Here is an 11,628-nt window from a genome sequence, read left to right as displayed (position 1 = left end):
TGAAATTCATATTTCAACCCAAAATGATCTCATTCAATGCACATTATAATAAAGCTGTCTAAAAATTACAAGAAAGAATTCCAAAAGCATAAGAGGAAAAGAGAGTTACTGTATACAAGGGAACCCTTGTAATTATTAGTGCATTTCTCAGCAAGCCTCCTGCAGGCCAGGAGATACAGGGTAATTCAAAGTGCTAAAACAAACAAACAAAAATGCCACCAAAAATACATTACTTGGCAAAGCTGTCCTTCAGAAATGGAGAAGAGATTCCTTCCCAAATAAAAAGAGCTGAGGGAATTCACCGCTAGACCTTCCTTACAAAAAATGCTTAAAGGAGCCCTTCAAGCTGAAATGAAGGACAGTAATTAGTAACACGAAAACACATGCAAATATATAACATACTTATAAAGGTAAGTATATAGTCAAATCCAGAATACTCAAATGCAGTGGTGTGTTAACTACTTAACTCTAGTATAGTGCTTAAAGAACAAAAATATTAAAAATGACTATAGCTACACTAATTTGTTAATGGATACACAATATAAAAAGGAGTAAACTCTGACCTCTAAAACAAAATATGGTGGGTGGGTTGAGTAAAACAGTAGAATTATTGTATTCAATTGAAGTTATGGTGTAATCAGTGTAAAATAGACTGTCATATTTACAAGATGTTTTATGAAACCTTATGGTAACCATGAATGAAAAACCTAGACTAAATTCACAAAAGAGAAGGGAATCAAAGTATACTACTGTGGAAAATCATCAATTCACAAAAGAAGACAACAAGGGAGGAAGAAAGAACAAGAGAAATACAAAACAGCCAGAAATCAATTAAGTAAAACTGCATTATAAGTCCTTAGTTATCAATAATTACTTTGAATAGAAATTGGTTAAATTCTCCAAATAAAAGGTATAGAGTGGCTGAATGGCTGGGAAGAGAGCCCATGCCAGAACTCAACCCTGCTGGCACCTTGATCTCATACTTCCAGCCCCCAGCACTGTGAGAAGTAAATTTCTGTTAAAAAAGAAAAAGATATAGAGTGGTTGAGTGAATTTTAAAAATGTACACTTGAAACATATATAATTTTATTTGCCAGTCACCCCAATAAAATTTTTTAAGATAATAAAATAAAACAATAAAAAAAGAAGACCCAACTATATGCTGCCTACAAGGGACTTATTTGAGCTTTAAGGACACACATGGCAAAGTGAAAGTATGGGAAATGTTTTTTCATGCAAATAGAAACCAAAGAGAGCAGAGGTAGCTATACTTTATCAGAAAAACAGGTTTTAAGTCAAAAACTATAACAAGAGACAAGAAATGGTCATTATATAACAATAAGGGGGTCAATTCATCAAGAATATATAATGATTGCAAATATATAGGGAACTAACATTGGAGCACCTAACTATATTAAGCATATACTAACAGATAAAACTAATACATCTGATGGGAGAAAGAAACAACAAAACAATAATAATAGAGGACTTTAATACCCTTTTTTTGACGATGGATAGATCATCCATAAAGGAAGTCAATAAGAAAACATTGGACTTGAACTATACTTTAAACTAACAGACACATACATAATATTTCATCCAACAGCAGCAGAATATGCATTCTTCTCAAGCACATATGGAACATTCTCTAGGATAAATCATGTGTTGTGTCACAAAATAAGCCTTAGCAAATGTAAAGAATAAAATTATACCAAGTATCTTTTCTGACCAAAATAATATAAAACTAGAAATAAGTAATAGAAGGAAAACTGGAAAATTCACTGATTTGTGGGAATTATACAGCACACCCCTAAACAACCAATGGATCAAAGAAGAAATCAAAGGGAAGTTTTTTAAAATTTTGAAACAAACAAAAATGGAAACACAATGTACCAAAACTTATGGAAGAATAATCACTTGCAAAAGAATGAAATTGGGCCCATATCATACACAACTCACAAAAATTAGCTTGAATTTGATTAAAGACTTAAATGTAAGACCCCAAGCTATAAAACTCCTAGAGGAAAAGCTCCTTAACATTGGTTTTAGCACAGCAAAAATAAAAACAAAAACAAAAATAAACAAGTGGGACTACATCAAAATGAGAGACTTTTTCACAGCAAAAGAAACAATCAACAAAATGAAAAGGCAACCTAAGGAATGGGAGAGAATATTTGCAGGCTATCTATCCGATAAAGGGTTAATATTAAAAATATATAAGGAACTCATACAACTAAATAGCAAATCATCATAATCATCATCAGCAATCACCCAATTTTAAAATGATCGGAGAATAGAATTGTTTTTAATTTTAAATATTTTATTTATTTATTTTCAGAGAGAGGGGAAGGGAGGAGAAAGAGAGGGAGAGAAACATTGACAGGAGAAACATCAGTCAGTTGCCTCTCACACACCCACAACCTGGGACTTGGCCCACAACTCAGCCAGACATGTGTCCTCACGGGCACTGAACCAACAACCTCTAAGTCTGCAGGACAATGCTCAACCCGTTGAGCCACACCAGTTAGGGCCTGAATAGAATTTTTCACACAGATAAATATTAGACTGGTGGTTGTCAGGGGCTAAGGGGGAGGGAAAATGGGAAATTAGTGATCAAAGAGAACTGGAGATCTAATGTACAGCACAGTGACTATAGTTAACAACATTGTACTATATACTTGAAAATGGCTAAGAGAAAAAGTCTTAAATGTCTTTACCACACACACACACACACACACACACAGTAAGTATGTGAGGTCATGGAGGTGCTGACTAACCTTATTGTAGTAATCATTTCACATTGTAACAAACCATCTCTTTGTACACCTTACACCTGTACAATGTTAATTATATCTCAGTAAAGCTAGAAAAAAGATGCTATTTTGACCTTAGATTACCTCAAATTTACAATTAATTTAGAAAAAACAATGAACAATGATCTTGAGATATTTTGTATTGATTTAGAGTAAAGAGATTATTTTGTAAAAACACTAAGACAACTCTGCAAAACCTAACAGCATATTCATACTACAAAAATAATTCAATTGGCTTAGGCTCAAAATCCAACCACTCACTCTGTTGCCATAGTGCTAAAGGTTTGTACTTTGCTTGGTGTTATTTCTTGCTACCTCTGAAATATATTGCAACCTTTTAATTATCTTCAGTGTTCTCTGTTCTGCCTAATCACTCTCCAGAGGCAGACTAGAAAATACAGATATAAAAATAAACCTTGATATTTCCATGAAAACAGGTTGGTGGTAGGCAGTAAAAATGTTTGAAACATAAGTAGGTAATCTTTCTGCATAGTCTATATGCAGAATAAAATTTTTTTATAGTCATAAACATTTATATACTGACACTTCTGTTTATAAGAATTCTAACAGCTTCATAGCTTTACCAAAACAGTAATCAATAGATTTTTAAATTCCTGTTTATGTTGATACCTTAGCCCAGATTTTAAGAGAACTTAAAAAACTTTCTAATTTGAATTTATTAAATACAACCTATACTTTATAGGACAAGACCACCAATAAGCACATTCAATTGTTGGGGTTAGAAATTCAAGCCAAAAGCAATTTTGTTAATTCAGACTTCCCTATTTACTTATTCTCTATTCTTTCATCATTTAACATTGAATCCACAACACAGATGTAATGCAAAGAAAGATGCACAGAAGGGTTTTTATTAATTTCAGGATTGCTTCTATAATGGCAAATATGAAAGATGGAGTAAATGAAAGCTTCCTTACCCTCCCACTTCTAGAATTCTATTTTGTAGAAAGCATGTCTTTTTGTGAAGTATAGGAAAGTGGTTCCTTTTTCTTCCTTGTGACAAATGGAATTGAATAAATACATATTTCTTTCTTAACACTTTTTGTGTTCATAAGTCAAGCAGGCTTCTAGAAGAGAAAAATAATATTAAATGAAATGCAAATGTTAAAAGATCATCTGTATTCTAGGTATTAGTTCAAAGCTCTCCAGTGCTTTTCAGATCAACTCTGTAACTTCATACACACCTAAACATTTAGAGTATTTCTGCTTTAAACATCTTTATATTTTCAAACATCTTCACCTCAACAGGAAACTTAGAGCCTGCTGAGACAGCTAAGGATGGACTTAATATAGGCTAATATCAGAGCCCAGGTGATGTCCTGGGCCCTAGAGAACATTTGAGAGGATGGTAGCTTATTAGACTTACCAAACCTGGGGCAAGATGACAGTAAATTGGGGGGAGAAGGTATTCTTGCAAGATTCAAAAATGTTATATTTTCCCCTTATATTACCAAGCTCAGATATAACTAGGCAAGGTTCTTTACCAGGTTAACCACCAATCCTTAGTCATTAAAGACATAAAAACATGATCTCTGCCAAGACAAAAACTGAAAAAAAGAAGTCCATTGATTTTATTAAAGCTATAAAATAGGAGAACACTCTGCAGGGTTTCAGCAGAGTAGTTTGACTTAGACTTCTATAGGGAGGAGTAGACAAGCTATTACAGGTGGAGTAATTTACAGTTGAAATATTTTGCAATTAGCTAGTGTCAGTCAGCTGAACAGGAAATTTTATCTCTAGATTCAAATGGTTCTAATCTCAGCTAATCATTCAGGAGACAAAGAGCTGGAAGTGAACGGTCTGCCTCTGGCCTTTCCTCGAGTTCAAGCAAAAGGAGAAAGGTCTATGTTTGTCTGTCACAGGGTAACAAGAAAGTCATCTGCAAATCTGATGAGAGTCATGAGAAAGAGTGGACAGCCGGGTCTTATCTCAGTCATTTGGGGAGGGCGTTTCTTGTCAGTAAGTCATTTCCTGGAAGAGGAAAGGGTGGTGGAATTTTGAAGAACAAATGTTGGGAGGATATCTTAACTGTTCTGTTATCTGGAAGCACAGAGTTGAGGTAAAGTTCAACATTGTCAGCTCACTTACTCATTGATTTACCCACCCACACCAAACGGCCCACCTTTCCTGAGGGGGGGAATCTCTGTCATCATATTCTCCCCTGTTTAATTATTTGCCAGCAAACTAGCAGTATTCCCCAAAGTCAATACTGAAAAGACGAGATGCCCAGTTTATTATGAAGCTTGTTCACTTTGTGGGTTTTTTATCATTTATTTATGCCAAAATAAGCTCCTAAAAGTTTACACATAAATCAAATTCTTATAAAGAAGGTTGGAGATCACATAGTATAATGATTATAAGCCTGTGCTCTACTGTCAGTCTTCTAAATTTGTATTTCCAAAGGCTTTCTATGCCTCTGCTTCCTAATCTCTAAAATGGGATATTGCTAGGAATGTAAATTGGTATAGCCACTATGAAAAACAATATCGAGTTTCCTCAAAAAAATTAAAGATAAAACTGCCACATAATCCAGCGACCTCACTTCTGGATATAGAGAGGATCTTGAAGAGATATCTAATTCCTATGCTCATTACAGGATTATTCACAATAGCCAAAATGTAGAAACGACTTAAGTGCCATCAATAGATGAATGGCTAAAGAAGATATAGAATATTATTCAGCCATGAGAAAGAAGGACATCCTGATATTTGAGACAACATGGATGAAACTGCAGGGTATTATGCAAAAAAAAAAATGTTAGACAAAGAAAGATGAATATTGTATATCGCTCATATGCGGAGACTAAAAAAGCCGAACTCATAGAGACAGAGACTAGATGGTGGTCACCAGGGGCTGGGGATGGGGGAAATGGGGAGATGTTGGTCAAAGGATAAAATCTTTCAGTTATGAGATAAATAAGTTCTAGGAATCTAATATATAGCTTAGTGGTTATTGTTTAAAATACTGTATTATATACTTGAAAGTCACTAAAAGAGTAGATCTTAAATGTTATCACCACAAGAAAGAAATACATGATACAGGTATTCGCAAACACTTCAAAGATAATCGCTTTGCAATATGTAACTGTATGAAATCAATACATTGTACACCCTAGACATACAAAATGCTATATGTCAGTTGTCTCTTTTTCTGAGAGAATTGTTATCAAAGCTGGGGATGGTGAAACATTAGGAAGAACTTAGGACAGAAGAAGTTACAGGGGAAAGACTAGGTGGGGTGGCTTTGGCTCTCTAGAAATGCTATAGGAAACAATAGAGTAGGGCTGCTGTTAGCTCATTGAGACGTCAGAGGAAAGGGGGCCTTGGAGACAGGTTTAGGGAGTAAGTCCAGAATAAGCCACTACTGCCCACTGCTCCTCTGCTTGCAAGGTTCGTGGGGTTTAGGAGAGAAAAGTAAAGATGCACACCTGAGAGGGAAGAAAGGTGTGGACATGCTCCAGAGAGAGCTGCCTTTTTTTGTTTTGTTTTGTTTTTTGTTTTTTTGAATTGTATCTTAATAAAGCTGGAGAAAATAGACTGAAAATAAATAAGTAAATAAATAAAGCTCTTGTTCCTCCCATCCTCATGTGGCCGTAAGCAGGATTAATTCTGATAATGTCTATAACAGCGTTTCTCAACCTTTAATGTGTGTCAGTATCCCCTGCACACCTGGTTAAATGAAGCTTCTGAGTCCATAGGTCTGGGTGGAATGTGAGACTCTACAGTTTAGCAAGTTCCCCGGTGATGCCGGTGCCACTGATCCTCCACGTTTTGAGTAGCAAGCATCTGAAGCCTAAATCATACTGCCTGACACACAGCAGTTAAGAAACAGGTGTTATTTTTTTCCCTCAGCCCCTCATAGGTGTTATTTTTATTAGCTTATACTCCTGTGCATAAAATAAGGCCACATGAAGCCTTCTGTAAGTTATATATAGATTATATATTCTTTGTCTTATGATTGTCCATAAGTGTGGTGAAAGGGTAATGAGACATAGAAACCACAGGTGAAAATCACCCTGGTAACTTTGCTGTCTCAAGTAATGATCCGTGTTCGATTTTGCAAGAATTGAGGGCACTTCCTCAGCTAACTCTCTAATGACTTGTAAATTGTGTTTTAATACTGAATCTTGCTCCCCAAATTGTAAATCTTTTAAAAAGCTCTCTGAAAGTACAGATATGGTCAAAATAGTACACCAGGTTTTGCTGAAGAAGATGAATCAGCAAAGTATAGGAAAGGACGTGGTGTGCCACGATACTCGTAAAACAGTGAGCCAGGCATTTTTCTTTTGAAACTTGGAGCTTACTTTAAAACATGAAATTATTTTAAAAGGTAAGGAGAGGCTTGTAGCTTAACAATGATGATCTTTATAGGTATAAGACTGAGGGACAACTTCAAATACCTAAACTGAAAAATATTACTGTGCATAGATATCTGTTCTGAAAAGCCTCATGAAACTCCCTTGCACTGTTGGTCAGAGCACAGACTGGTACAACCATTTTGGAAAACTGATTGGCAGTGTGTATTAAAGCCGAACACTTATATGTCTCCTGACCCACCTGTGGAATCCCACTTCTAAGTGTCCAACAGGAATGCATACGCATGTTCACAGTGGGACATGTACAGGATGCTTAAAACAACATTAGCCATAGTAGCTCAGAACACTCACAGGCCCACGGATTGTTCATGTTTAAGTGGCACGCCATACAATACAGTGCCACACAGCAACACGCAGTGTAACTACAACTGTCCCAACAGCGTAAATGAACGTCAAAAATACAATGTTGAGCAAAAGAAATAAAAAAACTAAAAAGTGAAGTTAACAAACAAAATTAACCTATGGTCTTAGAAGTTGGTGGTCATCCTTGAGGTGGGAAGCATAGGAAGGGCTGCTGTGCTGTTTTGTTCTAGGTCTTGGGTGCAGCACTGACTGCAGAGTGTGTAAACTTTGTGATAAGTCATCTACCTGTTCACTTATGCATTTTCTACTTTTTTGTATGTACACTCTGTTGCTAAAATTTACATTATAAAACACCTAAGATTATCTTAAAAGTGACTTATAAGTGCTTCGCTATTCTATTTAGTAAAATGTTGGAGAAAGGAATGATCTGCTTCTGAACTTTTCGTCTATATTTGAACCAATACATCTTAAGCTGGAGTCATTCTACAAAAGACAATGCTGAAAGAAAATTCTTTAGCAATATTCTGAGAAAGAAAAGCAGCCTTTACTTCTAAAGGAGAACTACAGTTTCCATCTTGGTGGACCAAGACATCCTGAACCGCCCACCACTAGCACATTGATGTAGATGTAGGTGAATTAAAAGAAAAGGAGCAATAAAGAGAAGACAGCTGTAAGCTGCTTGGGGGATGAATCATCATTGAAAATAATTAGCCCAAATATAAGATGCCATTTCTGGGTGCTCCCAAAGCTTTTTGTTATTTTCCTCTTTTGATCTTTCCCTAAAACCCATCTCCCAGTTTTAATCGGTCTCTTTTTTATTGCAAGATCTCCTGGTTGGAGCTCTGAGCCTAGTCCCCTCAGGGACCAGACAATTCTCATTCCAGATCCAGCCGGCTTGTGGGGAACAAAAATATTCGTTAAATGAGTTTTTACAGTGTACACCACTGCTATTGCTCATTTGTTCCCCTTCAGCTTTTCCCAGTTGAAGTTCACGCTTTTTAATTTTTCATAGTAGTTTGCAATGTGCAATCTCTTATCCATAATACCCAAAGAAAAAGCCCTTGAAACTGAAATTTTTTCATAAATTTAATAACAAAACCAGAATGCACATGAGACAGTTTATAATGTCTATTTATCTTGCTTACTATGAATTTTTACATTTCATTGCATAGATTTGAATGTGTTTCTTAGAGGATGCTGCTTTAGGCCTCCCTGGAGATAAAATACAATATACAATACTCACTCTATTACCTTTCTACACTTCAACAATTTCAAATTCCAAAGCTCATCTGGGATTGTGGAGCTGTAATCAAGAATTCCTCTTCAAGAGTAGCCATGAACTTGTGCAGCTGCTAGAGGGATTTGGGTTAAACTTAAAACAATAGCCTTATTGCCAGAAGAGTTGTTAAAAATGGATATTTTCTCCCAAAATACTGTGTTGAGAGATAAAAACCAATATTTAACTTGGAGTTCAAACTTAAAAGTTAACACCAAACACCTATAGGACCCTGACCTTTAAGATCTTTCTCCTACTCATAAGATAAGGGGGTGGATGGGGAATGCAAAAGAACACACTTGGGGGAGTCATCAGATTAGAAAGAATAGAAAACAAGATATGAGTATTATGGCAAACTTTTGGTGTGCCAACTTTGATATGTCTGAAGCACTTAGCATGGATTATACAATTAATAGGGTTGTTGTTTTTTTTTTAGAATGATGATCTTGGTAGAACTCACTTACCTCGTGCTTAAAAGGCTCCTCTGTGAGACAATAAAATCTTCCCAAACTAAGAAATCTTTTGGGTTTCATTTACTTGCACTTGAAATACCATGAACAACAAGCTCCACCTACCATATTGCATGTAGAAGATATGGTATTCAAACCAGGCTTCAGATAATTTTGTCTTTACCCTGGCTGCACATTGGAATCATCCCCTGGCCAGCTTTGAGAAAAAGATTAATGCTTGCATCTAATCCTCAGAGACTCAGATTTAATTATCTGGATAGTTTCTTGAATATCAGAATTTTTTAAGTTACCAGGTGATTTTAATATAGAGCCAGGCTAGAAATCCTGTTTTAGAAAAAGCAGGTTTAAAAGACCTTTATACAGGGGTGGGGCAAAAGTAAATTTACAGTTGTTCATATGGAAAAATACAAATTAATAAATGAAATTATAATGAACTATGTGTTTTGCATACTCACAACTGTAAACCTACTTTTTCCAGCCCCTGTGTATTATCTCCCAACATATCTTTTGGGTAAGCCTTTATAACGACTTTGATGAAGCTATAATAGGAGACATTGTGTCAGTTAGTTATTGCTGTATAACAAAACCAGGGGTAAAGGTAGGAGGTGTGTTGTGGTAGTTATGCTAATTAAGATTGAAAAGGGGCACTGTGGACAGGATGGAAGAATTGAATAAGGTTGACATCTACTCACTGTTGGTGGAAGTAATTCTCATATTTCATTCATTAAGAAAGAGCCTTAAATCAGGTCCAGTTGTTAGTCTGGGGCACAGGGACCACTCAAAGTCTCTGGTCCTTCAGTCTCAGCTGGTGAGAGTTATGATGAAATACAACATTCAGTTTAGATATCTTCTAGGACATCAGGTCTCATTAAATGTGCACAAAAAATCACTTAATCATCTTGTTATGACACAGATATTAATTCCCTAGGTTTGGGATGAGCCTGAAATCCTGTTTTTCTAGCCAGTGGCTAAGAGATTCTTTTTAAGGCTAGAGTTTTGCCAACTTCAATGTGAATTTGAATCAACTGGAGTGCTTGTTAAAATGCAGTCCCACCCTCAGATCCTGATTCTATAAGTCTAGGGTTAGCCAGAAATACAGCATATATCTACCAACTGATGCTGCTGGTCTAGGACCACACTTCGAGTTTTAAAAAATCAGTTTAAAAAAATAGCTCTTCACCATTTTTCCTTCTTCCCAGTAGCTGTAGTTATGAAGGTTGAGCTGTACAGTTTCAGTGGGTACAAGATCTATCCCGGACATGGGAGGTGCTACTCCAGGACCAACAGGAAGGTTTTGCAACTTCTTAATGCAATGTGAGCCGGCATTCCTTTCCAGAAGGAATCCTCGACAGATAAACTGTACTGTCCTCTACAGAAGAAAGCACAAAAAGAGACAGTCAGAAGAAATTCAAAGAAGAGAACCCGCCGTGCAGTCAAATTCCAGAGGGCCATCACTGGTGTATCTCTTGCTGATACAATGGCCAGGAAGAATCAGAAACCTGAAGTTAGGAGAGCTCAACAAGAACAAGGTATCAGGGCTGTCAAGAAAGCAAAAGTAAGGCTAAGCAAGCATCTAAAAAGACAGCGATGGCTACTGCTAAAGACTCCCACAAAGGCAGCACTTAAGCAAAAGATTGTGGAGCCTGTGAAGGTTTCAACCCTCTGTGTTTGTGGAAAATGCTAAGTTGGTTGATCTGATTTTTAAATAAAGACATGACCACAACTAGAAATAAACAAACAAGCAAATAAATAAAATAAAAAATTGGTTAAATAAAACAGACCAGCATTCTTTTGAATTTATTCTTAACATCTTAATATTCATTTTTAAATAGAGGTAAGCATCTAGACATAATGTTAAAAGAAAAGCTTCTTATGAGCTTTAAATATTAAAATTGTATCAGTCAATTAAAATATAAATATTAATATATGTATTATTATAAGAGTAAATTGCTACTGTAATTAATGATTGCAAAATTGTTAATTTTATATACAAAATCAAGGATTAAAAACTTTCAAATTGTTAAATCAATAAAAATAAATAAATCAGCAGTTAATAGGGATATTGGGCAGGAATGTCTCTAGATAACTATTCATTTTTTAATTTTTAAAATTTCAGTATTTCTTTTTTATTGTATTTTGTTTATACACTATCCTTTTGAGTCAACAAATGTTTGTATACTTTTAAATAAAAATGGAAGACAGAATAATAGAGGTTATATATAAACCATATTTATAATCTTTGCAAAATTATTAGTTTATTATTTATGATGTTAAACAAAATAAGCTTTATAAACCATATTTTTACTTCGTTATTTAATTCCATTCAGTCCCTAAGTATTAAAAGAAAAGAACCTGCTCTAGAAATTCATTCTA

At 35.4% G+C, this 11,628-nt stretch overlaps 1 pseudogene; it reads left to right on the top strand.

Annotated features, from left to right (window-relative positions):
• Positions 1–10,465: 10,465 nt before the first annotated feature.
• On the top strand, positions 10,466–10,939 carry LOC150003228 (large ribosomal subunit protein eL24 pseudogene; annotated as a pseudogene).
• Positions 10,940–11,628: the final 689 nt, after the last annotated feature.

Source organism: Furipterus horrens, unplaced genomic scaffold, assembly GCF_987537825.1.
Source record: "Furipterus horrens unplaced genomic scaffold, mFurHor1.1.pri manual_scaffold_8, whole genome shotgun sequence".
Taxonomy (NCBI): domain Eukaryota; kingdom Metazoa; phylum Chordata; class Mammalia; order Chiroptera; family Furipteridae; genus Furipterus; species Furipterus horrens.
This window is presented reverse-complemented; position numbering and strand designations above follow the sequence as displayed.